The following is a 16070-nucleotide window of genomic DNA, read 5'->3' as shown; positions in this document are numbered from 1 at the left end:
TTCCATATGGCTTCTCTCTCTCACACACACATTTTTCGAGTCGGATTTGGGATTCCTGCTTGTGACTTGGCACAACAGGCTACTATGAGGCCCATTAAGTGAGTGAGTGTTCCGTATTGAATTTTTGTTGGAAATTTTGGAAAATTTTCAATTGTGGGAAATTTTTGTTGAGTTCATAGTATTGAATTTGTCAATCATAAATTCAATTGGGTTGTTGATTGTGGATTTCTAAGTTATGTTGATGTAATTCTCACGATAATTGTAATATTGAATATTAACAATGGACCAAAAAAATGTATAAATTTAATAGTATCTCGTTGTTGTTTATTGTGGATTTTTTGTTTCTTTCTTTCAAAGATGTGAGTAATATGGGTCTCATTTGTCTTGAATTTCTAGCTCCACCACTGATGGTGTGCACTGGATTATCAGTAAATCCGCCTCCAGTATATGATGATAGTCAGTCTAATGACTGATATTTGGCTGGTTATGTATGAATGAAATTAGATCCCGAATACCTTCAGATTTTTCTAATCCACCAAGTAGATAAGGAAAATAATAATATAAATTCTTAGAGAGAAAATTCATAGAAATTCTATATACAAATGCCAACCCTTTCTGCCTTTATATAGACATAGGTTTGTATACTTTGAAACAAGGGTTCTGTACCTTATGTTCAAATACCGCACCCTTTTGATTTAAATCTAGTTTGGATCTTCTTCGTGCATTGAACCATGGCATGGAGGTGAGGGTTTCCATCTTTGTGGAGCTCTCTTGCGACAAGTATGTAGTATGCCTAACAGGCTAGTTGGAGAAGGGATTGGAGGAGTTCTAAGAGTTGTTCTTTTGGGCATGGGTATTGTGGGTAGGTGATGAAAATATTCTTGGCATAAAAACGGAAAGAGGCTTGGCGAGGCATTTTGCAGTGGTAAACAGTGAACTCACACCAGCCGTACAAGGCCTCCCTATTAGTTAAAAAACATGGTGTAAATGGTGTGAGTGGTGTGACCAGGGGGGGCGCTGTATTAATATTACCAGCGCCCCCCCTCCCACTAATCTGAGCTGTCCATTGTTGTACACGTGTATAGATGTAGTTAAAAGGAAATCACACCCGAGCCCAAGTGTGAGTGGTGTGAGTACTTTTGATTCCTTTGCCAAATAGTGCTATACACGTGTCGCTTTTCTGGTGGTTTGCATGGCTGTAAAGCAAATATTTTTGCAGAATGATAGACATAAAGCAAAGGCGGAAAAATAAATGTGTTTGAATTATTTTGAATGGGAAATCTTCGTCCTTACACGCGGGCCAGTTTTGCTATATATTTGGTAGCAGAAAATATTTTATGGCATAGAGGAATATGCTTTTGCAGGATAGCTATTGTGGTGAAGTTGCTTTTTGGTATCTTGTTTCGTCCCTCCTTTTCTTTTTGTCTTTTTTATTGATTTATTTGGTATACAATGTTGTACTCCTTAGAAGAGTATCCCGAGAATTACGGCAATTCCCTCTTATTTGAACTTAAAGTCACATTTCTCTAATAATTCATATCATCAAATTATATATTTAATATATACAAATATATTATAAAAATGTTCCAACAATTTTTTTTTTTTTTTCAAACAATGTTCCAACAACTCCTACATCTCAGTAGGGAGAGAATCTCATTTTTTTGGGGTGCTACTCTAGCTTATATTTGGTATAAGTTCTTTCTTTCTGGTTGGTATAATTTTTTCTTATGTATTAAACTTATATCTAAAATGAAAAATTCTAAATATACAAAAAAAATTTACAAAAAAAGTTTGACAAGAATGATGTAGAATTGTCATTATTATAAATAAATTTATCTTCAATGGTATTTTGTTTTGAAATGAAAGGTCCATAATGAGACATATCATTATGTATGAATTTTTTAGTGGGTGAAGCACCAATAAATCTTAAATAGTAATTTTATAAACTGTTTGATCCTTCGTTTTTCTTTATGGACCAAAAGGTTCCATTTTAGTATGAATTACATAAAGGGTTAAGTATAAATGCGTGTGTTATGTGTTGATGAACAAATGTGAGTTTTCTCATAATCTTGAAATTACTAAATGTAACATTTCAAAAAAATAAAAAATAAAAAATCCTTTGTGTATTTTTTCGAAAACATAACACTCCGAAAACGTAATACTTTAATGTAATACACTAAAAAACTTCTTAGTATATTTTTCTCAAACATAACAACGTAATATTTCATAAAACTCATTGGTGTACTTTTCCCAAACGTAGTACTTCAATTAATGTAACATTAAAAAATTCCTTAATTAGTGTACTTTTTTGTAACATAACACTATAATGTAGTACACAAAAAAAAAATTGCTTAGTGTACCTTTCTCGAACATAACAACATAACATTTTAAAAAATTTCTTAGTATACTTTTCTTTAACATAACACTCAAATCAATATAACACATAAAAATTCATTAGTGTACTTTTTTCTAAAAGTAACACTCCAATGTAATACATCAAAAAAGTTCTTAGTATACTTTTTACAAATGTAACAATCTAATATTTAAAAAAAATTCATTAGTGTATTTTTTTTCAAACGTAGCACTCCAATCAATGTAATATACTTTTTGCAGATGTAACAATATAACATTTAAAAAAAACTCTTTAGTGTATTTTTTTCAAACGTAACACTCTAATAAATGTAATACACAAAAACTCCTTAGTCTATTTTTTTCAAACATAATACTCCAATATAACACCAAAAAATCACACTAACAAAAACATAGATTTTCACACTTGATGACCAACACTTCAGCCACCAATCTGCCCAAAAGGAATTTTCCACATCTCGCCTTTCCATTTTTATCCCAAAAATGAATAAGAAAATTAGAAAAAATGAATCACAAAATGACATTTACTTAAACTCAAACGGCGCTAAATCGAACAAATACAATTTTTCAAGACAAAAATGATTAATTGATTCATAAGAAAACTCTTAAGACTAAATAGATCAACATTCTCCCATATGAGATTTATAAGTAAATTTTCTTTTTTTAGTTGTATAGCATTACTTTTCTAAAATACTTCAATGTTTAGTTGCAATTTTTTTTAAAAAAATTAATTTGTTTTTATATTTTTAATTATTTTATCAATCTATAAAAGAATAATTACAAATATAAAAAATATTAAAATATCAAACAAATCACTAACTCACACAATGACTAAAAAGTCAATAAAACTTACTTAAGAATCAATTAATAAGCCCATCAATCAACAAAGCCAAGCTAAGAACTGATCACTAAGTCTTATCAATTATTAAGCCCACCAAACCCCCAGTCCAACATCACCCATAACATAACATGGGAAATAAACACTACCACAAAATATTAAACTTCTCACCAAAGGGTGTCTGCTTTTAAATTTTTGATTGAAGTGCTTTCTAATTAGCTAATTTTGGATTTGAATTAAAAAAAAGGGGTTAAATTCACTTTAATCTTGTGGTTTAAATAACTAAGGATCACTTTCAATTTGTTCCTAAATGGGTAATTGATTTAAGTTTAGAGTTAATTCGTAATGATTTGTGTGGAAAATTGGGAGTAATTTGGCTCCAGATCTGTTTGGTTGCTAGGTACCGCTTGCTAACACTACCATTTCATTTTCAGTTTTCAATTTATATTTATAAAAATTTTAAAAACTGTCATAAAAACTTATTTGATAATTTTTTTGATTTATAAATGGTTGTCTCAATTTGTAAAATTGAGGAAAAAATGTAAATTCAAAAAATAAGTTTACGTTGGTTTTTAAATAGAAATTTAAAAATTTTACTAGCAAAAATTTTTTTCAATTAATTTTTTTTCCAATTAATTTTTTTTGGGTAAATTACACTAACACCCCATGAGGTTTATGTTTATTACAGTTCCCCCTCACTTTTTGTAAATTACATTTCCCCCCTAAGTTTAAAGTTTCATTACAGATTTTTTCCTTTAGCAATTTAATTTTTTTAAATACTACCCTCACTGGGTAAATTACATTGACACCCCTCACATTTTAGAAATTACAATCCCCTCTCTAAGGTTTAAAGTAGCATTACCAATTGCCCCATTGGTTAGTATCAGTTGGAAAAAAAAATTATTGAAAAAAAAATTAATTGAAAAAAAAAATTGTTAGTAATTTTTTTAAATTTCTGTTTAAAAACCAACATAAACTCATTTTTTGAATTTACGCTTTTTCTTCAAATTTACAACCTGAGACAACCATTTATAAATCAAAAAAAGTATTGAACAAGTTTTTATAACAATTTTTAAAATTTTTGTAAATATAATTTGAAAACTGAAAACGATAGTAAAAATGTCATAAAATTAACAAATAATTAAATAAGTTACCAATATAATAAATGACTTATCAAAAGATTCTTAGGCTATGTATGTTTGATTTTTAAAAAAATTTAAAAATTAAAATTAATTTAGTTAAGAAATAAAAAATAAAAAATAATTATCACTTTTATATAATTTTTATCTTTTAAATAGTTAAAAATATTTTTTATAAATTTAATTGAATGTATATAATCCAAAAAAAAAATATAGGCGTCAAAATAAAATGTCGTAGTGCCCATCACCAAAAATATTTATAAAAAAAAAAAAAGGAAAAAGGTTCTGCTGCTATCCAGCAAAATAAGAGAGGGAGAAGATAAGAAAAATGCTTTGGAGCACTAATTAGTGCTCCCACTAATTAGGTGACAGTGGATCCCGCCATGAATGATGTGATGTTTTGGTCTTGGACTTGTAAATTTGTTTTTATTTTTTTTAATACATTAATGCTATTAGTGGTAATATTTTTAGTGGGATGAATCATTCTTGAGAAGATAAAGGGTTAGTGACTATTGATGTTCGGTCAGACTATTGAACAAAGCAAACTAGAGCCGCCGCTCTACTATACCAGTAAACACAGCTCTACAAGGAGTAACTGTCTCAGATTCTCTCTCTCTCTCTCTAGAATTTCTCGGGGTTTCCATTCGCTGAAGAAAAACAGATACAGAATCAGCTCCATTACTCTTTTACATATATACAAATCGAACCCAGCTTTTGATTCTCTGATGCATGTATAGACTATAGTATCGTGTGTTTTGAGTTGGGACTGTTTTAGGGTTTCTTCTCAATCACAGACTTTGGCAAGGCGTGTGCACAATAGGGACATTGGAGGTCATTAAACATTTTTAAATTTTTTTTTTTTTTCTATTTCCCTATTCGAATTTAGGTGTTTGAATTTCTTGGTTAAGTTTTTGGTTTTCATTGGAGCATTATCTTTAATTGGGTTGGGTTTCTAAGTTCGAAAAGCTTTGATTAATGATGAATCTTGAAACCCATCAATATTAAATACTAACATGTTGTTGATACAAAAGAACAAAGAAAAAAGGTGTTAGCTGCACTTTTTGATGCGGTAAGCTTGCTGAAAACAATAATTTGGTCATTTAGTTCTATTTTACTTCACCAAAAAAAAAAAAAAAAAGAATTTCTTACCATGTTACAATTTAATGCAATTGATTATGCCTATTGTAGAAATTGGGTTTAGATGAAATTTGGTGATTATGGTGTTAGACATCCAATTTGAAACAAATTTTATAACCACTCTTACCACTACCATAGTTGGTGGGACTTATCTGTGAGGTGAGTATCCAATGCTTTGCAAATGTTATTTCATTGTATAAACAGCGCATTACCATTGTGAAGGTCATTGAGAATGAGTGGTTTAAGAAGGGATATAAGCCTCCTATTTTTGCAAACGAGGATGTTAGTCTCGACGATGTGGATGCTATTTTCAATGAATCAAGGGTAACTATATCTTGTTTACAATTTCAGTCAAAAAACATTTGATCATCTACCCTTTCGGTTAGTATTGAGGAATAGGGCATTGGGGGTGACTTTAATTGTGATTTTTGTTTTGATGTGCAGGACACTCAAAACCTTGTCGTGGAAAGACGGGAATAACAACCTGTGAATCCTGTCTCCATGAACGCTTTTGAATACTTATATCTAAATCTTAGGGTCTCAACCTCAGTTCTCTGTTTGAACAGTTCTCTGTTTGAAAAGCAAATGGTATGTCAAAGGCATATAGTTTTTTGATTGTTATGTTTTGGTAGCTGAGCTATCAGATGTAGAGATCTTTAGAATCTGAGCATTCCATGCATTTTTGTCAGTTAAGTTAGAGTTCCTATCTCATGTCATGAATGAACCAGCTGATATTTAGTTTTTTAACTTGTTCGATGATGTATGTCTCCAATAGTTAATAGTTGAATGACTAATAGCTGTCTCTATTATATTGGACAGGCCTTGAGCTGAAGCTTCAAGCAGAGAAAACTGGGCACAAGGGTCATTTATTTGTTGCAACAGAGGTATGATCTTTCAAGGGTCACCTGTTGAGTGAAAAATCACTAGATTATCATGTGAAGCAGTGTTTAAAACTGGGTTTGAAAATAATGTCCTACAGATTTATGAGGTGTCTCCCTCACTTTGCATGGTTGAGCTTCGCAAGGTTGGAGGGGATACCTTAGAATTTCATAAGGTATGGTTCTGAAATCTCATTGCAATGGTTACACACTGTAGACACCCCATTTTTGACCGACCTTAAGACTCAGACGTCACCGATTGAGCGCTTGGTGATGTTGCATAATGTGCTCGTTCAGAAGTTTCAGAGTCGCGGCCGTAAGCCCTACCTCCGGACTTCCGAACCCTTTTCTGTGCCTTGTCTCGGTTTGCGAACCAGACTCGGTTTTCTCTGTTTCTTTTCCTGAAGGGAGGGAGGGGTCTCGTAGACCATTTCTCAATGTCCGTAGGCTACATTTGGTGGCCGTAGGCCATTTTGCCCATTTCGGAGTCCGGTTCCCGGTTTTCGGAGCCGTCAGGCCGTGTGCCTCGGTTCGGGACCGCTTAACCATCTCCTATTGCTCTGATTTTTGGCATACATCTTATTTTCTCCCTTTTGAGGGACACTGGGGGCTGAGAAACCCACTTCGAGGTCGAATACCATTTTCGGTACTTAACAGCCCATTTTCGGGACCCCGAACTGCGTGTTTTGGCCCCGGAACGTTCGTTTTGCAACGGTTTTCGTTCATTTTTGGCAGGTACCTCTGTTTTATCACAAGGAAGGTCACTGAAGGGTGGGAGGCCAGCAATTGTTGCAGCAACCAGTTATCTCTCCTCCGAGGCCTCCCGGCGCCCGTTTTTGCAACTTCCGGGCTAATGTTGAATACCTTAGGGGTAGTGTTGCCAACTTTCAACCACATATCTGTGATCTACACATCTGGGAGACCACTAAAAGTTGGTGGCCGGCCATTAAGGTCACCTGACCCTTTTGACCCCTTTCTTCCGGGCTAATGTTGAACCCCTTGGACCTTTTTTCTTGAACTTTGAACCACATATCTGTGATGTACACACCTGAGAGGCCCCTAAAAGTTCATGGCCGGCCAGTAAGTCAACTTGACCCTTTTGACCCCCTCTTTCCGAGCCATTGTTGAACCCCTTGGGCCCACTTTCTTGGAATTTCAATTACATGGTTGTGTTGTACACACATAGGGCTACCTCTCCAATATCTTGCCGGCCAGAAAAGCTTCTTGACCCTTTTGACCCCTAGCCGGCCGGCTAGGGGGTGTGGCCGGCCGGCCACCTCCAGCAAAAGTGTGAGGCCGGCCAGTTTCCTTGCACTGTACCCTTTCCAGCTGTGGGGCAATATCCCCCAGATATTTTCTGTATCCGGGGGATATTTTGGGAGAGAGTTATGCTCTCCAATTCACCCCCCTTTTACACCCCTTTCTTGACCTTATAGCCAGCTGAGGGTCTTCTTCTTGAGGGTTAGAAAAATTCCTCTCCAAGCACAAACCCTAAACTCCATTGTCATCCTTCTCAATTCTCCAAAAAACCCTAACTTCTTAACCTTCATTCCTTCTACACCACCAAGCTCTACCACCACCATCTCATTTCCAGCAGCAAGGGAAGATTCTTGAAGGCTAAAGAAGCTGCAAATCAACCCAAGAAGCAACAAAATCTCGAATCTTCAAGGGTAAGTTACACTTTTACCCTTTTGACCCTTTATCTTGTTCCATTTCTAAGCTCCTCTTGATTTTTGTTTCAAGCTCCGGCCCTAACTGAAAAGGGCCATATTTTGAGCTCATCTTCACTTCTCATTAAGGGCTCAACCCTGTTTGAGCCCTCCATAATACACTTGCTTCATTGACCATCTTGTATGTCATGATTTTGCATGCTATCTTTGGCCCATGAGAAATCTGTTTTTGAGCATGTTATAAACTGATATAAGGCTTATTTTGAGCCCCTCTTCAACATTGGAGAAGGGCTCAACCTTGTTTGGTGTTTCCATATGTCACTTGTAGTTATATCTCCTATTTGGCCCCATTTTTGCATAAATTAGTATCCCTCTTTGCTTCTGTTTTTGGACCTTGGTTCGAACTAAAAGTGGTCTTATTTTGGCCTATACTTCATGTTTCATTCACACTTTTTTCCTGTTTGGTGATTATTTTATATACTTCATGTTATAGCACCTTTTGAGCCTTGTTTTGCATCACATTTTTAGCATGTTTGTATACTGATTTGAGGTCTTCCATATACTGTAAATGTTCATATTTTTGGTCCATATTCAGTGTTGTAGAAGGAAATTTTTCAGTTTGAGTTTTGCTTATACCACTTGCCTCATTACCCCCCTTTTGGCCCCTATTCTTGCATGCTATTTTTCCCTTACTTATACTTGCTGTTTGGCCATGTTTATAACTGTGAAAGTACATCTTTTGGGACTGTCTAGCTTCTGTCTTTGCATTGCGTGTCCGTATTGTACATGTTTGGCATAGCTATAGGCCATTTCGTGTGCCTAATGTCGCATTTCGGGACATTTCCTTGCATTTCATGTCATTTCGCTTCATTTCGGGACTATTTTCCCCCATATTTTAGTGCTGAAATTCCATTAGCATGCTTTCATATCATTTTTTCCATATTTCATTGCATTTCATCATTGCCTCGGTTTGCGTGCCCGTGTGCACGCATTTCGAGGCACTTCTTTTTTATCCAACGGCATCCGATGTGAGTGTGGCTGAGGCTCACTCATGTTGGTATAAGCCCATTTGTCATTTCCATGCCATTTCATTGCATTTCATCATTGCCTTGGTTTGCGTGCCCGTGTGCACGCATTTCGAGGCACTTCTTTTTTATCCGACGGCATCCTATGTGAGTGTGGCTGAGGCTCACTCATGTTGGTATAAGCCCATTTGTCATTTCCATGTCATTTCATCATATTTTTGCATCGCCTCGGTTTGCGTGCCCGTGTGCACGCATTTCGAGGCACTTCATTTTCTGCCACCGGCATCCGATGTGAGTGTGGCTGAGGCTCTCTCATGTTGGTATAAGCTCATTTGTCATTTTCATGTCATTTTCATATCATTCTGTCATCGCCTCGGTTTGCGTGCCCGTGTGCACGCATTTCGAGGCACTTCATTTTCTGCCACCGGCATCCGATGTGAGTGTGGCTGAGGCTCTCTCATGTTGGTATAAGCCCATTTGTCATTTTCATGTCATTTTCATATCATTCTGTCATCGCCTCGGTTTGCGTGCCCGTGTGCACGCATTTCGAGGCACTTCATTTTCTGCCACCGGCATCCGATGTGAGTGTGGCTGAGGCTCTCTCATGTTGGTATAAGCCCATTTGTCATTTTCATGTCATTTTCATATCATTCTGTCATCGCCTCGGTTTGCGTGCCCGTGTGCACGCATTTCGAGGCACTTCATTTTCTGCCACCGGCATCCCATGTGAGTGTGGCTGAGGCTCACTCATGTTGGTATAAGCCCATTTGTCATTCCCATATCATCGCCTCGGTTTGCGTGTCCGCATGCATGCATTTCGAGACACATATCATCGCCTCGGTTTGCGTGCCCGCGTGCACGTACTTCGAGACACATCATTTTCTCGGTTTGCGTGCCCGCGTGCACGTACTTCGAGACACATATCATCGCCTCAGTTTGCGTGCCCGCGTGCACGTACTTCGAGACACATATCATTTTCTCGGTTTGTGTGCCCGTGTTCACGCACTCCGAGGCATTTCATTTTCATAGCATTCTGCATTTTCTCGGTTTGCGTGCCCGCGTGCACGCATTTCGAGGCATCTCATTTCATAGCATTGTGTACGTTAGGATTGTATCTTAGTTGAATTTCGTGCATATCATGCATATTGCATCGTGTCCGGAATAGGAGTTAGCTCGGGCACGGGAAACGAGGTACATTTCGTACTCCGAGTGACGGAATGTGTCTCAATTCCCCAGTCACCGACACTCCGGATTATCCATGATGGAGTTAGGTTTTAGCTGTAGTTTCATGTGCATTCATCCTATATTGAGTTGTGCATTTCGACTCCTCGGCCATCATGCCTCGGTATGCGTGATTGGTGGCACGAGGATCGAGACATGCATATATTTGTGCAAATACATTGCTATGCCCCTTTCCTGCTCTCTGTTACAGCAAAACCAGGAATCAGCAACTTTCCGGGACTTGGCACGCTTTTCAAGAATAACAGGTGTAAACAGAGGCTAATTGGGGCATTCCGGTGGATTTCCGCGCAAGACAGTCCGGACATGCATCATCCACCAGAAGCAAGGCAGTCCCCGGCTTGCACGCCAGTTTATTTGCTTTCTAGTTAATTCATTAATTAATTAGAAATCTGTAATATTCTTTTATTCGGGACTGTAATATTTAGACTGTATTATTTATTCGGACCCTCCGAGTGAGGGCGCAACTGTAATAAGTGTGGGTGAGTGTGATGCATGTCTTCCAATCCCACGTCTTTCTCCCTTTTTATTTATCCGCTTTTGTTGGTTAGATTAGGGCATGTTTAAATTAGCATACAGTATGATAGCATGTTTGCATTCATCCATCTGTTTTGCATGCATCGGGCTCGGCGCATCATACTAACTGCATTGTATTTTCAATTCCAAGTTGAATACATGATAGTTGTAGCATTTCATACGCCATGTTTAGAATAGCCGAGCCTGCTATAGTTGCATTTTGCATGTGTTGCATTAGGCATTTCTGTATACTTAGGATTCATGCATGATTTCTAATAAGTATCTATTTTGGCTTGGAGTACCCGGTGAGTTTTATGCTTTAGCATCCTTGCATGTGTGTGAGTGAATGCCATGATAGCATACTTACCATGAGGCTATGTGCTTATCTGATATAACTGCCTGAATGCCTGTGGGTGGAGGTTGGGTTACTTAAATTGGAATAAGTCACCAAATGTTTTCAAGCCTACCTGCGGGTAGCAAACCATTTTCAAAAACAAACAAGAAGTGTTTTGTTCCAATCCAGGCGACCTGGTCTATACTTATGTACTGTGTACATCACATAGTAACCTAGGCTAATAAACCGGTTTAAGAACTCACAATGTTTTCAAAAATCGATATCATGATTAGTAGAGGCCGGTCTTTGACCGGGCGAGCGGGGGTGCTCACGAAGTGACCTTCCCCAATCGTACCCAAGTTCCCGAGCCGAAGCAGCTTTGGTGATGACGGACACGTGGCCTTTTGGCACCGAGTCAGGGTTTCCTAAATTTCCCAAAATAAAATATTTAGGTGGCGACTCTGTATCTGGCAAAGCAGTCCATGTTTGGCACTACTTTTTCAAAAATCAGTTTTCTCAAAACGACTTGCCAGATTTGGACTCTTTGGTTCAGATTAAGAACCGTGACAAACAAAGTCGAGTCCGAGCTGTAGCGAGGCCCCCCCCCCCCCCGGCGGGCTTGTTACAGTTTCTGGCGACTCTGCTGGGGATTTAGAGAACTTGACTCGAACTCTTGATATCTGTTTTTGACTACATTTGTGTGTTTCTTTGCATTGCATTTGCATTGGTGCGCCTAGGACACCGTGTTTGCCATCTGCTATTCCTGAACGGTTTGCCGGAGGCTTGTCTTGTCAAGGCATGACCATAAGGCTGACCGGTTGTGGGCTCTGCCAGTATGGGAACACAAACCCCGGTTTTACCGGGGCACCCTTTTTGACCATTCGACCTAGTGCATATTCGGATCCATAGTGACCATTCCAAATTAGGACAGGTTGCTTACCCGTTTATAGGTTGTTTGAAACCGCTGCGTGCATAGTGAAACCCTAGCTCCTGACAAAATAGGACAGGGAAACCCTACCCCAACATAGGGGTGTTTTGGCTCTCACTTATCTGTTATGTGCTTTAGAGTGCGTCTCTACAGGAATGCATGTATCAGTATATGAGTTTGGGCATCAGGCCTGTGGGCATCAGTTCAGAATTGTCAGTATCAGGCCTGCGGGCATCAGATCAGTATACAAGTTTGAGTATCAAGCCTGCGGGCATCAATTCAGAGTTGTCAGCATCAGGCCTGCGGGCGTGTATCAATATACAAGTTTGAGTATCAAGCCTGCGAGCATCAGTTCAGTATTGACAGCATCAAGCCTGAGGGCATCAGTTCAATGTTGACGGTATTAGGCCTGCGGGCATCAGCCAGTATTTGAGGATTAGTTATCTGCGGATATCAGATTCTGTGTTAGGGGACAGTGATACAGGGATAATAACCAGTGTTTGAGGACAGTATGTTATTCATCTTTTTGACTGTGCCCGACTGTGTGTCTTGCATTTTATTTTAAGCTGTTATGCTGTCCGTTTATCTGTTTATTTATTTCCTTTTCGCTTTATTTATCTTTTGCTAGGTCAGTTTTAGCACGATTGCTTCCAACCCAACAGGCATTCCCCAAGCACCTTGGACACGAGGTCGTCGACTCCATCGATCTGAGGATCTAATCGACGGACAGCCAGTGTTCCATTCTCTACCCCCTGTTACAAGAAGGAAGCAGAGAAAACGCAGTACATCTGAACAGAGAGCACCTGAACCGTGGTATCCTTCATCAGTGGACAATTGGATTGAGGTCCCCATTGAGACAGATCTACCGGTAGTTCAGACAAATCGAAACAATATGACGGCACCGACAGGGGTTGAGGATATGATACGCCAGATGCAGGAAACCATGCGGGCTATGCAACAAGATGCCGTCCGCCGAGATGAACTCGCTAAGCAGCAAGCTGAAATTATGACTCAGCAGGCTGAACTGATTACTAGACTGCAACAACAGAGTACAGCATCTGCTTCACACAAAATCCCTCCTCCAGCAGGAGCCCCATTACCTGAGAAGGCTCCTGTTATTCAGGACGTCCCTCCCAACACCCAGAATACTGTTCAAATTCTGCAAGAGGACACGAGTCTTCCAACGGGACCTGTCCCGCCCCCGATTCCACCACAACTGTCCAAGGTCCACACATCCAATCACCCGGACTCTCCATCCGAGGTCGAGGTTGATCAAACAGCTCTGAAATTGAGCAAACTGGAGAAGCTTTTCAAAAAATCCCAAGGGGCTAAGGCTATGCCGAATATCGGAGATGGATATACCGAGGAGGCCGTAACACTCCCCGATAGGTTCAAAATGCCACAAATAGACCGTTTTGACGGGACTGGTGACCCCATGGTCCATATCCGACTGTGTGCGGATGTCTTGCGACCAATGGGCCTAACACGACAACAGAAGCTCTCACTGTTCGGCCGAACCCTGTCGGGTGTGGCCTCCCATTGGTACGCAAGATTATCGGATGAGGTGAAGAAGAATTGGGACGAGATGGCTGAGGCCTTTGTCACACAATATTCGTATAACACTCAGATCGAGATCACAACCCGTGATCTTGAAACAACAAGGCAAGAGCCTAAGGAATCTTTCTCGGACTTTGTGATCCGATGGAGGGCAAAGGCGTCGACGATGACTTTAAGGCCTACTGACAGGGATCAAATTCGGATGATTGTGCGCAATCTCCACCCGAAGTTAATGCAAAGAATGATTGTGGTCCCCTTCCCTACTTTCGCAGATTTACATGATATGGGGGTGCAAATAGAAGATGCTATGAGGCAAGGACTGTTTGACCAGGACAGAGAACAACCGAGGAGGACCTTCAATCGCAATAACAATGCAGGCCCGAGCGGCGCTGCAAATACAAGAGCCTCGGAAGTTGGTATGGTCACCACCACTCCCCCTCCCCCTCCAAGGCCCATGACTGCCACACCATTTTCCGGCACGTCCGGAAGTAACTCACAAAACAACCGATTCCAACCTCAGGGCCAGAGAACCTTCACCCAACTATACATGCCCCTGTCCAAGGTTCTAGGAATATTGATCAGGAAAAATCATTTAAAACCCCTGGAACCAAAGCCATTACCAAATCCACTCCCTCCCTCTTATGACCCGTCAAAGTACTGCGCATACCACCAACAGCACGGTCATGATACCGACCGTTGTTACAGATTACGTCATGAGGTCCAAGATCTTATTGACAAACAGGTGATCGCGCCTCCTGATAAACCTAATGTCACAACCAACCCTCTCCCACCACATAACCAACCTCCCCCTCCTAACAGAATTAACTTCATCCAGACTGGGGTCGTGTCTTACGATCCTAGCATCTATATTACGCCCACCCACCTACCCAAGCCGGAGGTGCTCCTCCCCGATTGCACTGACCTTTTGTGCATGGTGGACATCTCCAAAACCCAACCGGAACCGATGGTGGTGACCGTCGAAGACAAGGCAGGGCAGATTTTGGGGGAGAATGAATCTGTTGAATCTGGGACTGGACAGAATTTTGCTAAGGGAGCTTATGATCCAAGCAAGTACATCCTATCAACGAGCCGAAATGGGCTAAGTGTAGAATTTCCCGAGACAGGAGAACTATGCATGATCCGAGGGGATGGATCTGGGCTATGGGCAGGTGAGCCGACAACCGTAGAGGAGGACTTTGCTAACTTGCAATTTCTCGATGATCAGGAGCTGGAAGATGCATCCATCAACTGGAATGATTATGAGGGATCAGAGGAGGCCACGGGATGGCTCGAAGATCAACCGGATGCAGTGGGGGAAGCCCAATCAGAACAGAGCCCGGCAAGGGCAGAAACATCAGTTGTGGCCGGAACGGCCGAAAATCAAGTTGTATCGCCGGAGACCGCCGGTGTTAAGAATTCCGCTCAGGACGTGGGCATTACGGATGTGGGAACTATTGAACAAACAGCTGTACCGACGCAGTTGGAACAAGGAAAGTTTGAGGAAGCTGAGAGAGCCATAAAGGCGAAGGGCCCTGAGGGAACCGAAAGTGCTGTGTGCACAAAGACAGACAATGCTGCGAACATTTGGACAGAGAGCACTGAGAGTGCGAGTAGACTGGAGCCGGACAGATGTCTGTTGGCTCCCAGCGGAATGTGGTGGGAAGATGACGATTTGTGTCTTGCCCACACCGATGAAGACTGGGGAAATGGCCAGCCAGATGATACTTGGTATCTTGATGAAGTGGACCACATGACAAGAAGTGGGCGGTACTTCAAGCCCCCACACCTAGACCAACCCGAAGCATCCGGGAAAGACAGAGAAGCGGAGAGACAGAAGGAGAAGCAGATTGAGGATGAAGCTGTGCTGAAACAGTTAAAGAAAATACAAGCAGACATCTCCATCTGGGGACTGCTAATGGCATCACAAGTGCACAGAGAAGCTGTCCTATCTGCCATGGACAAGTCGAAACTTTCCATAGACACCACGCCTGAACAGCTGGTTGGGCTGGTTTTTCCGGGAGGAGGTTCCCCGGCATTAACTTTTTCGGACAAGGAGCTACCGCCTGAGGGCGCAAATCATAACAAGCCTCTCTACATCTCTGTGGAATGTAGAGATAAGTGGATACCGGTGGTACTTGTTGATACCGGGTCTGCGATTAATGTCTGCCCAACCAGAACGGCATATGCAATCGGGTTAAAACCCGCGGACTTCATCCCAACCACCCAAGTGATCAGGGCATATGACAATACCAGCAGAGAAGTCATGGGGACTGTTAAAATTCAAACTAAGGTTGGTCCAGGACAACACAGCATCGAATTTCATATCCTGGACGTTCCCGCAACCTTTAACTTACTATTGGGGCGACCGTGGTTGCACCAGGTCAAAGCAGTCTCTTCCACCCTACATCAAATGCTGAAATACCCTCACGGGAAAGGGGT

At 40.5% G+C, this 16070-nt stretch overlaps 1 long non-coding RNA gene across 2 annotated transcripts in view; it reads left to right on the top strand.

Moving 5' to 3' along the window:
* Positions 1-4841: 4841 nt before the first annotated feature.
* Positions 4842-16070, top strand: part of LOC145801551 (uncharacterized) — a 31822-nt gene continuing 20593 nt past the window's right edge. The window contains exons 1-4 of one of the 2 annotated variants that reach the window (XR_014343162.1): positions 4842-5808; positions 5929-6072; positions 6304-6368; positions 6464-6538. This is a non-coding gene — a long non-coding RNA (uncharacterized LOC145801551). Of the gene's footprint in view, positions 6073-6303; positions 6369-6463; positions 6539-16070 lie in introns of both variants that reach the window. The other variant, XR_014343161.1, reaches the window with a different exon arrangement.

This window comes from Camellia sinensis, chromosome 10 (genome assembly GCF_055761805.1).
Source record: "Camellia sinensis isolate YWXY chromosome 10, ASM5576180v1, whole genome shotgun sequence".
In the NCBI taxonomy this organism is placed as follows: domain Eukaryota; kingdom Viridiplantae; phylum Streptophyta; class Magnoliopsida; order Ericales; family Theaceae; genus Camellia; species Camellia sinensis.
Note: the sequence above shows the minus strand (reverse complement) of the source record. Positions and strands in the feature narration are given on the sequence as shown.